This window comes from Scyliorhinus torazame, chromosome 20 (assembly GCF_047496885.1).
Source record: "Scyliorhinus torazame isolate Kashiwa2021f chromosome 20, sScyTor2.1, whole genome shotgun sequence".
Lineage (NCBI taxonomy): Eukaryota > Metazoa > Chordata > Chondrichthyes > Carcharhiniformes > Scyliorhinidae > Scyliorhinus > Scyliorhinus torazame.
In genome coordinates this window covers 30,602,619-30,621,234 of record NC_092726.1, presented here as the reverse complement: position 1 = coordinate 30,621,234, position 18,616 = coordinate 30,602,619, and the positions used below count along the sequence as shown (strand labels likewise).

General features: G+C 52.4%; 8 non-coding genes across 8 annotated transcripts; all 8 read right to left on the bottom strand.

The window, feature by feature from the left end:
- Positions 1-2,334: 2,334 nt before the first annotated feature.
- On the bottom strand, positions 2,335-2,525 carry LOC140397674 (U2 spliceosomal RNA). Its single transcript, XR_011937107.1, has one exon. It is a non-coding gene; the product is annotated as a U2 spliceosomal RNA (small nuclear RNA).
- A 785-nt stretch (positions 2,526-3,310) lies between these two features.
- On the bottom strand, positions 3,311-3,501 carry LOC140397598 (U2 spliceosomal RNA). Its single transcript, XR_011937031.1, has one exon. It is a non-coding gene; the product is annotated as a U2 spliceosomal RNA (small nuclear RNA).
- A 785-nt stretch (positions 3,502-4,286) lies between these two features.
- On the bottom strand, positions 4,287-4,477 carry LOC140397762 (U2 spliceosomal RNA). Its single transcript, XR_011937190.1, has one exon. It is a non-coding gene; the product is annotated as a U2 spliceosomal RNA (small nuclear RNA).
- A 785-nt stretch (positions 4,478-5,262) lies between these two features.
- On the bottom strand, positions 5,263-5,453 carry LOC140397478 (U2 spliceosomal RNA). Its single transcript, XR_011936914.1, has one exon. It is a non-coding gene; the product is annotated as a U2 spliceosomal RNA (small nuclear RNA).
- Positions 5,454-6,230: 777 nt separating this feature from the next.
- On the bottom strand, positions 6,231-6,421 carry LOC140397712 (U2 spliceosomal RNA). The gene has a single exon (XR_011937143.1). It is a non-coding gene; the product is annotated as a U2 spliceosomal RNA (small nuclear RNA).
- Positions 6,422-7,205: 784 nt separating this feature from the next.
- On the bottom strand, positions 7,206-7,396 carry LOC140397688 (U2 spliceosomal RNA). Its single transcript, XR_011937120.1, has one exon. It is a non-coding gene; the product is annotated as a U2 spliceosomal RNA (small nuclear RNA).
- A 785-nt stretch (positions 7,397-8,181) lies between these two features.
- Positions 8,182-8,369, bottom strand: LOC140397162 (U2 spliceosomal RNA). Its single transcript, XR_011936734.1, has one exon. It is a non-coding gene; the product is annotated as a U2 spliceosomal RNA (small nuclear RNA).
- A 5,770-nt stretch (positions 8,370-14,139) lies between these two features.
- On the bottom strand, positions 14,140-14,324 carry LOC140397120 (U2 spliceosomal RNA). The gene has a single exon (XR_011936715.1). It is a non-coding gene; the product is annotated as a U2 spliceosomal RNA (small nuclear RNA).
- Positions 14,325-18,616: the final 4,292 nt, after the last annotated feature.

Genomic DNA, 18,616 nt, shown 5'->3' with positions numbered 1-18,616 from the left:
CAGTTGCAGGGCTGAGAAAACTGTTCTGGTCCGTACTGGCCCCGTGATTTTGATGCAGATGCATTGGGGGGGGGGGGGGTGTAGCCCTGGGGTTCGTCGTGGCAGTCAGTAGGTGTTGGGGTTGCAGGCCGGTCTTCACCTGGGTTGTTTCTGCTCGTTGCTATCGGGGGTTGGTCTGTGACCTTGTTTTCTTCCCGGTCGGTGGTCTGGGGGGTCTGTGCCTCCCGTTCCACGTTGGTGCTTTGCCTCTTTATCTGAGGTCGATTCTTGTCCTGTTTTCCCTCATCGGATGAGGTGTCGGCACTAAGTGCGCCGGCTGAGAGGTGTCGCTTTTTGCCACTACCCCTCAGGGGGTTCTTCAGTTTGTTTTTTTGTTTTCTCTTTCGTTTGTCCCTGTTCACGGTTTCCCAGGGCTCTTTATTCTTTGTCCCATCCTCTTCCTCTTCCATTGAGTGTTCCTCATCAGATGGGGCTGGGGCTGGGTTGTCAGGAGGTGCTGGGGCCTCCTCTTTTTGTTGGGGGCCCTTCTGTTGCTTTTCCTCATTCTGAACCGTGGTGTCTTTTTCGGTGGAGGGTGTATGCACCTCCTCTCTGGTCGCCTTTTTGACTCCGCTGCTGATGATCTGTGCATATGTCGCCCCGCGTTTCGGGCAGGCCCTGTAAAGATGGCCGGCCTCCCCACACAGGTTGCAGCACTTGTCTTCCTTGCAGTCCTTAGTCATGTGTCCCTCCTGCCTGCAGTTCCTGCAGAAGGTCACACTGCAGTTTGCGGCAACATGCCCCGCTGTCCCACGTAGTAGAGGTAGCCACGATTTACTCCAATAGCGAAATTGGAGGGGGGATGCAGGATGGCTCCGTTGCTGTCCGTTCTTAGGGTCACCTTGACCTGGTGCTCACTTGTCCAGATGCCGAAGGTGTCTTTCACTTGCACGCTGTCACTTTTCAGCTCAGCGTACCTGGCGAGGAACGTGAGCACATCAGACACAGGGACGTGGGGTTTGTACGTGTGCAGTGTAACAACCCGATTTCGCTCTGCCGGTAGCGTAAACAGAGGCTCCGCAGTCAGGATCGACAGGGGACTCTGGTTACCTTTTTCCTTGAAGACATTCAAGAATTTGATGCACGCTGCGACGCTCTTGAAGGTGACATCAAAGAAACCATTCTTGGGGAAGTTTTGCAAGCAGAAGATATCTGTTGCTTTAAACCCACAACACTCGAGCAGCACCCTCTTCACGAAGTGTTTCCGGTCCAAAGGTGACTCTCCCTCCGTTTTCTTTACTGTGACTCGGACAGTGTTTCGCATTCCCCAGCCTGGTGGTCGGGATGCAGCTGCATCCATAGCTCGTACGTTGGGTGTGAAACTGTATCGGTGTTAGGCCTAAACCCGAGGTTTAGGCCAGCATGTAGATCCACCAATAGCAGCCAAGCTCCAAACGTTTCCTCTTTGACGACTTCAATCCCTCCGAGTTCTCCAATCCACAACGAAATCCTCAGCTTCTCTCGATCAAATGAGACTACACTTGATCTGAGTCAAAAGGCCGAGAAGCGATAACCCATATTTTCCGGCAATGGCTCTTGTCCTCCTCATCCACCGACATTCAGGTGCACCTTGCTGCGCTCGACTGTGCTTTGGAACTTTTAGTCTACGCTCACTGTTGGTCAAGAGACATCCAGCTTGGCCGAGCACGGTGGAGTCTGTGCATGCAGAACCAGTAAACACAACACGAAGACATCGTCTGGCAAGCCATCCCCTGTCGTCACCAGATGAAATGGAGACGCTGTGAAGGCCCAGTGACACCCAACGGAGGGAGTCGAAGTCATCTCCACCTTTGCCGAACAAAGGGCAATCCGTGCAAGCAGCAAGTACTGGCGGAATCCAACAGAGGGCAATGTCTAGTCTCCCTGAGCTCCACCCTGGCGTGTTGGTCGTGGAGTCAGGAGAACTAAAAGAGACGCCGTGAAGGTATACCTACATCCAAACAGGATGCCGTTCAGTCTGTCGCAACAGTATCCCGTTGTGCAGGATGAAGGGATGTGGTAACTGAAGTGAGGAGAAGGCAAGTCGGCATCCGAGGGTGAGGGTGAGTGGCCTGTAAAAAGCAGCAGGAAATCTGTGCGGCATATCAGCTGAAAACGGAGCCTGGCTGCCGAAGGTCCTCGAGTCCATCGACTCGCAACATTAGTGCACGAAGCTCCCGCCAGCAGAAAAGCTAGCAATGCTTTGGAGCTTGAAATGCCTTAAATTGGTCAAGATGAGGCAACTGGACAACAGAGAAAAGGGATAGGCAGGTTTTGCGGCATTTTCTGCTTTTATACATTTCCGCCCCAAAGCGGGGTGAAGGCACCATTCCTGGAAGCACTGCAAGCCCAGGTTGATGCGTGGAGCGGAAGGAGCAAGCCCCTGAACCATCTCCGAGTCCTAAAAATCAATTTAATGTTCGGTCTCCATATTGAGGAAATATCAGATATTAAACTGATAAGAACAGATACTACACTTGATCTGAGCCAAAAGGCCGAGAAGCGATAGCCCATATTTTCCGGCAATGGCTCTTGTCCTCCTCATCCACCGATATTCAGGTGCACCTTGCTGCGCTCGACTGTGCTTTGGAACTTTTAGTCTACGCTCACTGTTGGTCAAGAAACCTCCAGCTTGGCCGAGCACGGTGGAGTCTGTGCATGCAGAACCAGTAAAACACAACACGAAGACATCGTCTGGCAAGCCGTCCCCTGTCGTCACCAGATGAAATGGAGACGCTGTGAAGGCCCAGTGACACCCAACGGAGGGAGTGGAAGAAATCTCCACCTTTGCCGAACAAAGGACAATCCGTGCAAGCAGCAAGTACTGGCGGTATCCAACAGGGGGCAATGTCTAGTCTCCCTGAGCTCCACCCTAGCGTGTTGGTCGTGGAGTCAGGAGAACGAAAAGAGACGCCGTGAAGGTATACCTACATCCAAAGAGAATGCCGTTCAGTCTGTCGCCACACTTCCCCGTTGTGCAGGATGAAGGGATGTGGTAACTGAAGTGAGGAGAAGGCAAGTCGGCATCCGAGTGTGAAGGTGAGTGGCCTGTAAAGAGCAGCAGGAAATCTGCGTGGCATATCAGCTGAAAACGGAGCCTGGCTGCCGAAAGTCCTCGAGTCCATCGGCTCGCAGCATTAGTGCACGAAGCTCCCGCCAGCAGAAAAGCTAGCAATGCTTTGGAGCTTGAAATGCCTTAAATTGGTCAGGATGAAGCAACTGGACAACAAAGAAAAGGGGTAGGCAGGTTTTGCGGCATTTTCTGCTTTTATACATTTGCGCCCCAAAGCAGGGTGAAGGCACCATTCCTGGAAGCACTGCAAGACCAGGTTGATGCGTGGAGCGTACGGAGCAAGCCCCTGAACCATCTCCGAGTACTAAAAATCAATTTAACCTTCGGTCCCCAGATTGAGGACATATCAGATATTAAACTGATAAGAACAGATACTACACTTGATCTGAGCCAACAGGCCGAGAAGCGATAGCCCATATTTTCCTGCAATGGCTCTTGTCCTCCTCGTCCACCGACATTCAGGTGCACCTTGCTGCGCTCGACTGCGCTTTGGAACTTTTAGTCTACGCTCACTGTTGGTCAAGAAACCTCCAGCTTGGCCGAGCACGGTGGAGTCTGTGCATGCAGAACCAGTAAAACACAACACGAAGACATCGTCTGGCAAGCCGTCCCCTATCGTCACCAGATGAAATGGAGACGCTGTGAAGGCCCAGTGACACCCAACGGAGGGAGTCGAAGTAATCTCCACCTTTGCCGAACAAAGGGCAATCCGTGCAAGCAGCAAGTACTGGCGGAATCCAACAGAGGGCAATGTCTAGTCTCCCTGAGCTCCACCCTGGCGTGTTGGTCGTGGAGTCAGGAGAACGAAAAGAGACGCCGTGAAGGTGTACCTACATCCAAACAGGATGCCGTTCAGTCTGTCGCCACACTTCCCCGTTGTGCAGGATGAAGGGATGTGGTAACTGAAGTGAGGAGAAGGCAAGTCGGCATCCGAGTGTGAAGGTGAGTGGCCTGTAAAAAGCAGCAGGAAATCTGTGTGGCATATCAGCTGAAAACGGAGCCTGGCTGCCGAAAGTCCTCGAGTCCATCGGCTCGCAGCATTAGTGCACGAAGCTCCCGCCAGCAGAAAAGCTAGCAATGCTTTGGAGCTTGAAATGCCTTAAATTGGTCAAGATGAGGCAACTGGACAACAGAGAAAAGGGGTAGGTAGGTTTTGCGGCATTTTCTGCTTTTATACATTTCCGCCCCAAAGCGGGGTGAAGGCACCATTCCTGGAAGCACTGCAAGCCCAGGTTGATGCGTGGAGCGGAAGGAGCAAGCCCCTGAACCATCTCCGGGTCCTAAAAATCAATTGAATATTCGGTCTCCATATTGAGGACATATCAGATATTAAACTGATAAGAACAGATACTACACGTGATCTGAGCCAAAAGGCCGAGAAGCGATAGCCCATATTTTCCGGAAATGGCTCTTGTCCTCCTCATCCACCGACATTCACGTGCACCTTGCTGCGCTCGACTGTGCTTTGGAACTTTTAGTCTACGCTCACTGTTGGTCAAGAAACCTCCAGCTTGGCCGAGCACGGTGGAGTCTGTGCATGCAGAACCAGTAAAACACAACACGAAGACATCGTCTGGCAAGCCGTCCCCTGTCGTCACCAGATGAAATGGAGACGCTGTGAAGGCCAGTGACACCCAACGGAGGGAGTGGAAGAAATCTCCACCTTTGCCGAACAAAGGACAATCCGTGCAAGCAGCAAGTACTGGCGGTATCCAACAGGGGGCAATGTCTAGTCTCCCTGAGCTCCACCCTAGCGTGTTGGTCGTGGAGTCAGGAGAAAGAAAAGAGACGCCGTGAAGGTATACCTACATCCAAACAGGATGCCGTTCAGTCTGTCGCCACACTTCCCCGTTGTGCAGGATGAAGGGATGTGGTAACTGAAGTGAGGAGTAGGCAAGTCGGCATCCGAGTGTGAAGGTGAGTGGCCTGTAAAAAGCAGCAGGAAATCTGTGTGGCATATCAGCTGAAAACGGAGCCTGGCTGCCGCAAGTCCGCGAGTCCATCGGCTCGCAACATTCGTGCACGAAGCTCCCGCCAGCAGAAAAGCTAGCAATGCTTTGGAGCCTGAAAGGCCTTAAATTGGTCAGGATGAGACAACTGGACAAGAGAGAAAAGGGGAAGCCAGGTTTTGCGGCATTTTCTGCTTTTATACATTTTGCGCCCCAAAGCGGGGAGAGGGCACCATTCCTGGAAGCACTGCAAGACCAGGTTGATGCGTGGAGCGGAAGGAGCAAGCCCCTGAACCATCTCCGAATCCTAAAAATCAATTTAATATTCGGTCCCCAGATTGAGGACATAACAGATATTAAACTGATAAGAACAGATACTACACTTGATCTGAGCCAAAAGGCCGAGAAGCGATAACCCATATTTTCCGGCAATGGCTCTTGTCCTCCTCATCCACCGACATTCAGGTGCACCTTACTGCGCTCGACTGTGCATTGGAACTTTTAGTCTACGCTCACTGTTGGTCAAGAGACTTCCAGCTTGGCCGAGCACGGTGGAGTCTGTGCATGCAGAACCAGTAAACACAACACGAAGACATCGTCTGGCAAGCCGTCCCCTGTCGTCACCAGATGGAATGGAGACGCTGTGAAGGCCCAGTGACACCCAACAGAGGGAGTCGAAGTCATCTCCACCTTTGCCGAACAAAGGGCAATCCGTGCAAACAGCAAGTACTGGCGGAATCCAACAGAGGGCAATGTCTAGTCTCCCTGAGCTCCACCCTGGCGTGTTGGTCGTGGAGTCAGGAGAACGAAAAGAGACGCCGTGAAGGTATACCTACATCCAAACAGGATGCCGTTCAGTCTGTCGCAACAGTATCCCGTTGTGCAGGATGAAGGGATGTGGTAACTGAAGTGAGGAGAAGGCAAGTCGGCATCCGAGGGTGAGGGTGAGTGGCCTGTAAAAAGCAGCAGGAAATCTGTGCGGCATATCAGCTGAAAACGGAGCCTGGCTGCCGAAAGTCCTCGAGTCCTTCGACTCGCAACATTCGTGCACGAAGCTCCCGCCAGCAGAAAAGCTAGCAATGCTTTGGAGCCTGAAAGGCCTTAAATTGGTCAGGATGAAACAACTGGACAAGAGAGAAAAACGGAAGCCACGTTTTGCGGCATTTTATGCTTTTAGCGCCCCAAAGCGGGGAGAGGGCAACATTCCTGGAAGCACGGCAAGACCAGGTTGATGCGTGGAGCGGATGGAGCAAGCCCCTGAACCATCTCCGAGTCCTAAAAATCAATTTAACATTCGGTCCCCAGATTGAGGGCATATCAGATATTAAACTGATAAGAACAGATACTACACTTGATCTGAGCCAAAAGGCCGAGAAGCGATAACCCATATTTTCCGGCAATGGCTCGTGTCCTCCTCATCCACCGACATTCAGGTGCACCTTGCTGCGCTGGACTGTGCTTTGGAACTTTTAGTCTACGCTCACTGTTGGTCAAGAGACATCCAGCTTGGCCGAGCACGGTGGAGTCTGTGCATGCAGAACCAGTAAACACAACACGAACACATCGTCTGGCAAGCCGTCCCCTGTCGTCACCAGATGAAATGGAGACGCTGTGAAGGCCCAGTGACACCCAACGGAGGGAGTCGAAGTCATCTCCACCTTTGCCGAACAAAGGGCAATCCGTGCAAGCAGCAAGCACTGGCGGAATCCAACAGAGGGCAATGTCTAGTCTCCCTGAGCTCCACCCTGGCGTGTTGGTCGTGGAGTCAGGAGAACGAAAAGAGACGCCGTGAAGGTGTACCTACATCCAAACAGGATGCCGTTCAGTCTGTCGCCACACTTCGCCGTTGTGCAGGATGAAGGGATGTGGTAACTGAAGTGAGGAGAAGGCAAGTCGGCATCCGAGGGTGAGGGTGAGTGGCCTGTAAAAAGCAGCAGGAAATCTGTGTGGCATATCAGCTGAAAACGGAGCCTGGCTGCCGCAAGTCCGCGAGTCCATCGGCTCACAACATTCGTGCACGAAGCTCCCGCCAGCAGAAAAGCTAGCAATGCTTTGGAGCTTGAAATGCCTTAAATTGGTCAAGATGAGGCAACTGGACAACAGAGAAAAGGGGTAGGCAGGTTTTGCGGCATTTTCTGCTTTTATACATTTCCGCCCCAAAGCGGGGTGAAGGCACCATTCCTGGAAGCACTGCAAGACCAGGTTGATGCGTGGAGCGGAAGGAGCAAGCCCCTGAACCACCTCCGAGTCCTAAAAATCAATTTAATATTCGGACTCCATATTGAGAACATATCAGATATTAAACTGATAAGAACAGATACTACACTTGATCTGAGCCAAAAGGCCGAGAAGCGATAGCCCATATTTTCCGGCAATGGCTCTTGTCCTCCTCATCCACCGACATTCAGGTGCACCTTGCTGCGCTCGACTGTGCTTTGGAACTTTTAGTCTACGCTCACTGTTGGTCAAGAAACCTCCAGCTTGGCCGAGCACGGTGGAGTCTGTGCATGCAGAACCAGTAAAACACAACACGAAGACATCGTCTGGCAAGCCGTCCCCTGTCGTCACCAGATGAAATGGAGACGCTGTGAAGGCCAGTGACACCCAACGGAGGGAGTGGAAGAAATCTCCACCTTTGCCGAAAAAAGGACAATCCGTGCAAGCAGCAAGTACTGGCGGTATCCAACAGGGGGCAATGTCTAGTCTCCCTGAGCTCCACCCTAGCGTGTTGGTCGTGGAGTCAGGAGAACGAAAAGAGACGCCGTGAAGGTATACCTACATCCAAAGAGAATGCCGTTCAGTCTGTCGCCACACTTCCCCGTTGTGCAGGATGAAGGGATGTGGTAACTGAAGTGAGGAGAAGGCAAGTCGGCATCCGAGTGTGAAGGTGAGTGGCCTGTAAAGAGCAGCAGGAAATCTGTGTGGCATATCAGCTGAAAACGGAGCCTGGCTGCCGCAAGTCCGCGAGTCCATCGGCTCACAACATTCGTGCACGGAGCTCCCGACAGCAGAAAAGCTAGCAATGCTTTGGAGCCTGAAAAGCCTTAAATTGGTCAGGATGAGACAACTGGACAAGAGAGAAAAGGGTAAGCCAGGTTTTGCGGCATTTTCTGCTTTTATACATTTGGCGCCCCAAAGCGGGGAGAGGGCACCATTCCTGGAAGCACTGCAAGACCAGGTTGATGCGTGGAGCGGAAGGAGCAAGCCCCTGAACCATCTCCGAGTCCTAAAAATCAATTTAATATTCGGTCCCCAGATTGAGGACATATCAGATATTAAACTGATAAGAACAGATTTTTTTTTTTTTTTTTTTTTTTTCAAAAAAATATACTTTATTCATAAAAATTTATCATGAGCATTACAGAAACCTTTCAAATTGTCTTGACTGTACATTTCCGGCAGGGTTACATGTTGCCTTGACTTTCTTTCATTCAATTTTGATATTGTCATACACATATCACTCTTTACATTACAATTCCTTCTTAAATATTTACATTGTCATGTTTGTTTTATACATTGGAGTGTTGGTTGCCCAGACCGAGGGGCTTTACACTGTTACGCGCCCCTCGGTGTACATTTGCTGGAAAGACTTTACACAGTGGTCTTTCCCCATTGCGCCTTGGCGGCAGCTGCCCCAAGCTTGAGTGCTTCCCTCAGCACGTAGTCCTGGACCTTGGAATGTGCCAGTCTGCAACACTCGGTCGAGGACAATTCTTTGCACTGGAAGATCAGCAAGTTTCGGGCAGACCAAAGAGCGTCTTTTACCGAGTTGATGACCTTCCAGCAGCAGTTGATATTTGTCTCGGTGTGTGTCCCTGGAAACAGTCCGTAGAGCACAGAGTCCTGTGTCACAGATCTGTTTGGGATAAACCTTGACAAATACCACTGCATCTCTCTCCAGACCTTCTTTGCAAAGGCACATTCCACAAGGAGGTGTGTGACCGTCTCATTTCCCCCACAGCCACTCCGAGGGCAGCGTGCATTGGTGCAGAGCCTTCGGGTGTGCATGAAGAATCTGACAGGGAGGGCCCTTCTCACCACCAGCCAAGCTAGGTCTTGGTGCTTGTTTGAAAGTTCTGGTGATGAGGCGTTCTGCCAGATGACTCTGGCAGTCTGCTCAGGGAACCATCCAACGTCCTCCACGGTCTCCTTTTCCCTGAGGGCCTCGAGGACATTACGTGCTGACCACTGCTTCATTGCCTTGTGGTCAAAGGTGTTTTCCTTCAAAAACTTTTCCACAAAGGACAGGTGGTACGGTACGGTCCAACTACTTGGAGCGTTCCGCGGCAATGAGGCCAGGCCCATCCTTCGCAACACCGGGGACAGGTAGAACCTCAGTATGTAGTGACACTTGGTGTTTGCATACTGGGGGTCCACGCACAGCTTGATGCAGCTGGACACAAAGGTGGCCAACAGGATGAGGGAGGCGTTGGGTACGTTCCGCGCTCCCTTCTCCAGAGGTTTGTACATGGTGTCCCTTCGGACACGGTCCATCTTGGATTGCCAGATAAATTTGAAGATGGCCCGGGTGACTGCTGTGGCGTAGGGTCGGGTTATGGGCCAGACCTGCGCCACGTACAGTAGCACCGAGAGTACCTCACACCTGATGACCAGGGTTTTGCCCGCAATGGAGAGGGAGCGTTGCTCCCACCAGCCCAGTTTCTGTCTTACCTTTCCTATGCGCTCCTCCCAGTTTTTGGTGCACGCCCCAGCAGCTCCGAACCATATCCCCAGCACCTTCAGGTAATCTGACCTGACAGTGAAGGGGACAAAGGACCGGTCGGCCCAGTTCCCAAAGAACATGGCCTCGCTCTTGCCCCGGTTTACCTTGGCTCCAGAGGCCAGTTCAAACTGGTCGCAGGTGGTCAAGAGCCTGCGTACAGACGCAGGATCCGAGCAGAAGACGGCAACGTCGTCCATGTACAGGGAGGCCTTGACTTGCATGCCTCCACTGCCTGGGATCGTCACTCCTCTTATGCCCGGATCCCTCCTGATGGACTCGGCAAAAGGTTCTATGCAGCACACAAAAAGGGCAGAGGAGAGAGGGCAGCCCTGCCTGACTCCAGATCTGATCTGGAACTTTTCTGATTCCCACCCATTGATTGAGACTGCGCTATAGATGTTTGTGTAGAGCAGTTTGATCCAATTGCGAATTCCCTCCCCAAACACCATTTTGGAGAGCACATCCATCATGTAGGTGTGCGATATTCTGTCAAAAGCCTTCTCCTGGTCAAGGCTGATGAGGCAAGTGTCCACCCCCCTGTCCTGCACGTAGGCGATCGTATCCCTGAGTAGCGCGAGGCTATCAGAGATCTTCCTGCCGGGTACAGCACAGGTCTGGTCAGGGTGGATCACCGACTCCAGAGCAGACCTGACCCGATTGGCGATGACCTTTGCTAGAATTTTGTAGTCCACATTCAACAGTGAAATGGGTCGCCAATTTCGAATTTCTTCCCTTTCCCCCTTCTGCTTGTAGATTAGGGTGATGATGCCTTTCCTCATGGACTCTGACATGCTGCCTTCCAGAAGCATACTCTCGTACACTTCCAGCAGGTCTGGGCCCATCCAGTCCCACAGAGCCGAATACAACTCAACCGGTAAGCCGTCGCTTCCGGGAGTTCTACTCGTCTCGAAGGACTTGGCGGCCTTTGTCAGCTCGTCCAGAGTTAGTGGTTTGTCCAGGTTTTCCAGCTCGCTGTCGCCTATGACCTCCGTGATAGTCGACAGGAAAGTCTGGGAAACAGTGCTATCTGTTGGCTTCAGGTCATACAGTCCGGCATAAAAGGATTGGCTGATCCTCAGGATGTCAGACTGCGATGACTTTTCAGAGCCATCTTCTTCCTTCAGGCTGCTGATCACAGAGGTGTCTCTGTGCACCTTTTGGAAGAAGAAGCGTGAGCACTTTTCGTCCTGCTCCACGGAGCGGACTCCGGAACGGAAGATAACCTTGGAGGCCTCCGAGGTGTAGAGCGAGGCTTGCTGGCTCTTCACCTCTTGGAGATCCTCCTTGACATCCACCCCCATCGACTGCAGCTGGAGCAAATTTTGCATACTTTTCTGGAGCCTGGACATGACCCCTCGTCTCTCTCTCACCTTTTGAACGCCCTTGAGGATGAAAAACCTCTTGATATTCCCCTTGATTGCTTCCCACCAGAGATGTGGGGCCTCAAAGAGGGGTTTCACGGTTCTCCAACCTTTGTAATCCCTCCTGAGTTCCTCGATGTTCTCAGGGGTCAGCAGTTTTACATTTATCTTCCACGTCCCCCTGCCTACCCCCTGGTCTTCCTGCAGGTGGCAGTCGGCCAGTAGGAGGCAGTGGTCAGAGAAGAACACCGGCGTTACGTCGGTGGACCTGACCGTGAAAGCTCGGGACACAAAAAAGAAGTCTATCCTGGAGCGGACGGACCCGTCTGGCCGTGACCATGTGTATCTACGCTGCGCGCCGTCTGCAGGGTTGCTGCAGACGTCGAGCAGCTTGGCGTCTTTTACCGTTTCCATCAGGAGTCTGGACGTAGCGTCTAGTTTGCTATCGGCTTTGCTGGATCGTCCAGCCGCAACGATGATGCAGTTGAAGTCACCACCCAGGATGACCGGCTTGGAGGTGGCCAACAGCAGTGGGAGTTGCTGAAGGACTGCCAGCCGCTCACTTTTTACGGCCGGGGCGTACACATTAATAAGTCTGAGAGGGGTGTTTTTGTATTTCACGTCTGCTACGAGGAGGCGCCCGCCCACCACCTCCTTAACGTCGGAGATGGTGAAGTTGCCTCCCCGCAGCAGAATACCCAGGCCGGAGGAACGGCAGTCGTTTCCTCCTGACCAGATGGATGGCCCGTGGGACCACCAGCTCGACCAGCGCCTGTAGTTGCTGAGGTGCGGAATTCCGCACTCCTGCAGGAACAGTAGGTCAGCTTTTACATTTGCCAAATAGTTGAGTGTGGCTACACACCGCGAAGTATCTTTGATGCTTCGCACATTTATGGATGCAATTTTTAAACCCATTATAAAAAAGGTAGATTTACCAGTCTCAAGAGTCTAGAGTCTATACAGTTGGCTGTTCCAGCTGTTCGATGTTCCCCAGCATGCCGGTGGTGCTCGCAAACTTTAGCACAGTTGCAGGGCTGAGAAAGCTGTTCTGGTCCGTACTGGCCCCGTGATTTTGATGCAGATGCATTGGGGGGGTGATGTAGCCCTGGCGTTCGTCATGGCAGTCAGTAGGTGTTGGGGTTGCAGGCCGGTCTTCACCTGGGTTGTTGCTGCTCGTTACTATCGGGGGTTGGTCTGTGACCTTGTTTCCTTCCCGGTCGGTGGTCTGGGGGGGTCTGTGCCTTCCGTTCTACGTTGGTGCTTTGCCTCTTTATTTGATGCCGATTCTTGTCCTGTTTTCCCTCATCGGATGAGGTGTCGGCGCTAAGTGCGCCGGCTGAGAGGTGTCGCTTTTTGCCACTACAACCTCGGGGGGTTCTTCAGTTTGTTTTTTTGTTTCCGCTTTCGTTTGTCCCTGTTCACTGTTTCCCAGGGCTCTTTATTCTTTGTCCCATCCTCTTCCTCTTCCATTGAGTGTTCCTCATCAGATGGGGCTGGGGTTGGGTTGTCAGGAGGTGCTGGGGCCTCTTCTTTTTGTTGGGGGCCCTTTTGTTGCTTTTTCTCATTCTGAGCCGTGGTGTCTTTTTCGGTGGAGGGTGTATGCACCTCCTCTCTGGTCGCCTTTTTAACTCCGCTGCTGATGATTTCAGCGTATGTTGCCCCGCGTTTCGGGCAGGCCCTGTAAAGATGGCCGGCCTCCCCACACAGGTTGCAGCACTTGTCTTCTTTGCAGTCCTTAGTCATGTGTCCCTCCTGCCTGCAGTTCTTGCAGAAGGTCACACTGCAGTTTGCGGCAACGTGCCCCGTTTTGCCACAGGTGTGGCATACTCGTGGCTGTCCCACGTAGTAGAGGTAGCCACGATTTACTCCAATAGCGAAATTGGAGGGGGGATGCAGGATGGCTCCGTTGCTGTCCGTTCTTAGGGTCACCTTGACCTGGTGCTCACTTGTCCAGATGCCGAAGGTGTCTTTCACTTGCACGCTGTCACTTTTCAGCTCAGCGTACCTGGCGAGGAACGTGAGCACATCAGATACAGGGACGTGGGGGTTGTACGTGTGCAGTGTAACAACCCGATTTCGCTGTGCCGGTAGCGTAAACAGAGGTTCCGCAGTCAGGATCGACAAGGGACTCTGGTTACCTTTTTCCTTGAAGACGTTCAAGAATTTGATGCACGCTGCGACGTTCTTGAAGGTGACATCAAAGAAACCATTCTTGGGGAAGTTTTGCAAGCAGAAGATCTCTGTTGCTTTAAACCCACAGCACTCGAGCAGCACCTTCTTCACGAAGTGTTTCCGGTCCAAAGGTGACTCTCCATCCGTTTTCTTCACTGTGACTCGGACAGTGTTTCGCACGCCCCAGCCTGGTGGTCGGGATGCAGCTGCATCCATAGCTCGTACGTTGGGTGTGAAACTGTATCGGCGTTAGGCCTAAACCCGAGGTTTAGGCCAGCATGTAGATCCACCAATAGCAGCCAAGCTCCAAACGTTTCTTCTTTGGCGAGTTCAATCCCTCCGAGTTCTCCAATCCACGATCGTCATCGAAATCCTCAGCTTCCCTCGATCAAATGAGACTACACTTGATCTTAGCCAAAAGGCCGAGAAGCGATAGCCCATATTTTCCGGCAATGGCTCTTGTCCTCCTCGTCCACCGACATTCAAAGAGAATGCCGTTCAGTCTGTCGCCACACTTCCCCGTTGTGCAGGATGAAGGGATGTGGTAACTGAAGTGAGGAGTAGGCAAATCGGCATCCGAGTGTGAAGGTGAGTGGCCTGTAAAAAGCAGCCGGAAATCTGTGTGGCATATGAGCTGAAAACGGAGCCTGGCTGCCGCAAGTCCACGAGTCCATCGGCTCGCAACATTCGTGCACGAAGCTCCCGCCAGCAGAAAAGCTAGCAATGCTTTGGAGCCTGAAAGGCCTTAAATTGGTCAGGATGAGACAACTGGACAAGAGAGAAAAGGGGAAGCCAGGTTTTTGCGGCATTTTCTGCTTTTATACATTTTGCGCCCGAAAGCTGGGAGAGGGCACCATTCCTGGAAGCACTGCAAGACCAGGTTGATGCGTGGAGCGGAAGGAGCAAGCCCCTGAACCATCTCCGAGTCCTAAAAATCAATTTAATATTTGGTCCCCAGATTGAGGACATATCAGATATTAAACTGATAAGAACAGATTTTTTTTTTTTTTTTTTATTCAAAAAAATATACTTTATTCATAAAAATTTATCATGAGCATTTCAGAAACATTTCAAATTGTCTTGACTGTACATTTTCGGCAGGGTTACATGTTGCCTTGACTTTCTTTCATTCAATTATGATATTGTCGTACAAATATCACTCTTTACATTACAATTCCTTCTTAAATATTTACAGTGGCATGTTTGTTTTATACATTGGAGTGTTGGTTGCCCAGACCGAGGGGCTTTACACTGTTACGCGCCCCTCGGTGTACGTTTGCTGGAAAGACTTTACACTGTGGTCTTTCCCCATTGCGCCTTGGCGGCAGCTGCCCCAAGCTTGAGTGCGTCCCTCAGCACGTAGTCCTGGACCTTGGAATGTGCCAGTCTGCAACACTCGGTCGAGGACAATTCTTTGCACTGGAAGATCAGCAAGTTTCGGGCAGACCAAAGAGCGTCTTTTACCGAGTTGATGACCTTCCAGCAGCAGTTGATATTTGTCTCGGTGTGTGTCCCTGGAAACAGTCCGTAGAGCACAGAGTCCTGTGTCACAGATCTGTTTGGGATAAACCTTGACAAATACCACTGCATCTCTCTCCAGACCTTCTTTGCAAAGGCACATTCCACAAGGAGGTGTGTGACCGTCTCATTTCCCCCACAGCCACTCCGAGGGCAGCGTGCATTGGTGCAGAGCCTTCGGGTGTGCATGAAGAATCTGACCACCAGCCAAGCTAGGTCTTGGTGCTTGTTTGAAAGTTCTGGTGATGAGGCGTTCTGCCAGATGACTCTGGCAGTCTGCTCAGGGAACCATCCAACGTCCTCCACGGTCTCCTTTTCCCTGAGGGCCTCGAGGACATTACGTGCTGACCACTGCTTCATTGCCTTGTGGTCAAAGGTGTTTTTCTTCAAAAACTTTTCCACGAAGGACAGGTGGTACGGTACGGTCCAACTACTTGGAGCGTTCCGCGGCAATGAGGCCAGGCCCATCCTTCGCAACACCGGGGACAGGTAGAACCTCAGTATGTAGTGACACTTGGTGTTTGCATACTGGGGGTCCACGCACAGCTTGATGCAGCTGGACACAAAGGTGGCCAGCAGGATGAGGGAGGCGTTGGGTACGTTCCGCCCTCCCTTCTCCAGAGGTTTGTACATGGTGTCCCTTCGGACACGGTCCATCTTGGATCGCCAGATAAATTTGAAGATGGCCCGGGTGACTGCTGTGGCGTAGGGTCGGGTTATGGGCCAGACCTGCGCCACGTACAGTAGCACCGAGAGTACCTCACACCTGATGACCAGGGTTTTGCCCGCAATGGAGAGGGAGCGTTGCTCCCACCAGCCCAGTTTCTGTCTTACCTTTCCTATGCGCTCCTCCCAGTTTTTGGTGCACGCCCCAGCAGCTCCGAACCATATCCCCAGCACCTTCAGGTAATCTGACCTGACAGTGAAGGGGACAAAGGACCGGTCGGCCCAGTTCCCAAAGAACATGGCCTCGCTCTTGCCCCGGTTTACCTTGGCTCCAGAGGCCAGTTCAAACTGGTCGCAGGTGGTTAAGAGCCTGCGTACAGACGCAGGATCCGAGCAGAAGACGGCAACGTCGTCCATGTACAGGGAGGCCTTGACTTGCATGCCTCCACTGCCTGGGATCGTCACTCCTCTTATACCCGGATCCCTCCTGATGGACTCGGCAAAAGGTTCTATGCAGCACACAAAAAGGGCAGAGGAGAGAGGGCAGCCCTGCCTGACTCCAGATCTGATCTGGAACTTTTCTGATTCCCACCCATTGATTGAGACTGCGCTATAGATGTTTGTGTAGAGCAGTTTGATCCAATTGCGAATTCCCTCCCCAAACCCCATTTTGGAGAGCACATCCATCATGTAGGTGTGCGATATTCTGTCAAAAGCCTTCTCCTGGTCAAGGCTGATGAGGCAAGTGTCCACCCCCCTGTCCTGCACGTAGGCGATCGTATCCCTGAGTAGCGCGAGGCTATCAGAGATCTTCCTGCCGGGTACAGCACAGGTCTGGTCAGGGTGGATCACCGACTCCAGAGCAGACCTGACCCGATTGGCGATGACCTTTGCTAGAATTTTGTAGTCCACATTCAACAGTGAAATGGGTCGCCAATTTCGAATTTCTTCCCTTTCCCCCTTCTGTTTGTAGATGAGGGTGATGATGCCTTTCCTCATGGACTCTGACATGCTGCCCTGCAGAAGCATACTCTCGTACACTTCCAGCAGGTCTGGGCCCATCCAGTCCCACAGAGCCGAATACAACTCAACCGGTAAGCCGTCGCTTCCGGGAGTTTTACTCGTCTCGAAGGACTTGGCGGCCTTTGTCAGCTCGTCCAGAGTTAGTGGTTTGTCCAGGTTTTCCAGCTCGCTGTCGCCTATGACCTCCGTGATAGTCGACAGGAAGGTCTGGGAAACAGTGCTATCTGTTGGCTTCAGGTCATACAGTCCGGCATAAAAGGATTGGCTGATCCTCAGGATGTCAGCCTGCGATGACTTTTCAGAGCCATCTTCTTCCTTCAGGCTGCTGATCACAGAGGTGTCTCTGTGCACCTTTTGGAAGAAGAAGCGTGAGCACTTTTCGTCCTGCTCCACGGAGCGGACTCTGGAGCGGAAGATAACCTTGGAGGCCTCCGAGGTGTAGAGCGAGGCTTGCTGGCTCTTCACCTCTTGGAGATCCTCCTTGACATCCACCCCCATCGACTGCAGCTGGAGCAAATTTTGCATACTTTTCTGGAGCCTGGACATGACCCCTCGTCTCTCTCTCACCTTTTGAACGCCCTTGAGGATGAAAAACCTCTTGATATTCCCCTTGATTGCTTCCCACCAGAGATGTGGGGCCTCAAAGAGGGGTTTCACGGTTCTCCAACCTTTGTAATCCCTCCTGAGTTCCTCGATGTTCTCAGGGGTCAGCAGTTTTACATTTAGCTTCCACGTCCCCCTGCCTACCCCCTGGTCTTCCTGCAGGTGGCAGTCGGCCAGTAGGAGGCAGTGGTCAGAGAAGAACACCGGCGTTACGTCGGTGGACCTGACCGTGAAAGCTCGGGACACAAAAAGGAAGTCTATCCTGGAGCGGACGGACCCGTCTGGCCGTGACCATGTGTATCTACGCTGCGCGCCGTCTGCAGGGTTGCTGCAGACGTCGAGCAGCTTGGCGTCTTTTACCGTTTCCATCAGGAGTCTGGACGTAGCGTCTAGTTTGCTGTCGGCTTTGCTGGATCGTCCAGCCGCATCGATGATGCAGTTGAAGTCACCACCCAGGATGACCGGCTTGGAGGTGGCCAACAGCAGTGGGAGTTGCTGAAGAACTGCCAGCCGCTCACTTTTTACGGCCGGGGCGTACACATTAATAAGTCTGAGAGGGGTGTTTTTGTATTTCACGTCTGCTACGAGGAGGCGCCCGCCCACCACCTCCTTAACGTCGGAGATGGTGAAGTTGCCTCCCCGCAGCAGAATACCCAGGCCGGAGGAGCGGCAGTCGTTTCCTCCTGACCAGATGGATGGCCCGTGGGACCACCAGCTCGACCAGCGCCTGTAGTTGCTGAGGTGCGGAATTCCGCACTCCTGCAGGAACAGTAGGTCAGCTTTTACATTTGCCAAATAGTTGAGTGTGGCTACACACCGCGAAGTATCTTTGATGCTTCGCACATTTATGGATGCAATTTTTAAACCCATTTTAAAAAAGATAGATTTACCAGTCTCAAGAGTCCAGAGTCTATACAGTTGGCTGTTCCAGCTGTTCGATGTTCCCCAGCATGCCGGTGGTGCTCGCAAACTTTAGCACAGTTGCAGGGCTGAGAAAACTGTTCTGGTCCGTACTGGCCCCGTGATTTGGATGCAGATGCATTGGGGGGGTGGTGTAGCCCTGGGGTTCGTCGTGGTGGTCAGTAGGTGTTGGGGTTGCAGGCCGGTCTTCACCTGGGTTGTTGCTGCTCGTTGCTATCGGGGGTTGGTCTGTGACCTTGTTTTCTTCCCGGTCGGTGGTCTGGGGGGTCTGTGCCTTCCGTTCCCCGTTGGTGCTTTGCCTCTTTATCTGAGGACGATTCTTGTCCTGTTTTCCCTCATCGGATGAGGTGTCGGCACTAAGTGCGCCGGCTGAGAGGTGTCGCTTTTTGCCACTACCCCTCAGAGGGTTCTTCAGTTTGTTTTTTTGTTTCCTCTTACGTTTGTCCCTGTTCACGGTTTCCCAGGGCTCTTTATTCTTTGTCCCATCCTCTTCCTCTTCCATTGAGTGTTCCTCATCAGATGGGGCTGGGGTTGGGTTGTCAGGAGGTGCTGGGGCCTCCTCTTTTTGTTGGGGGCCCTTCTGTTGCTT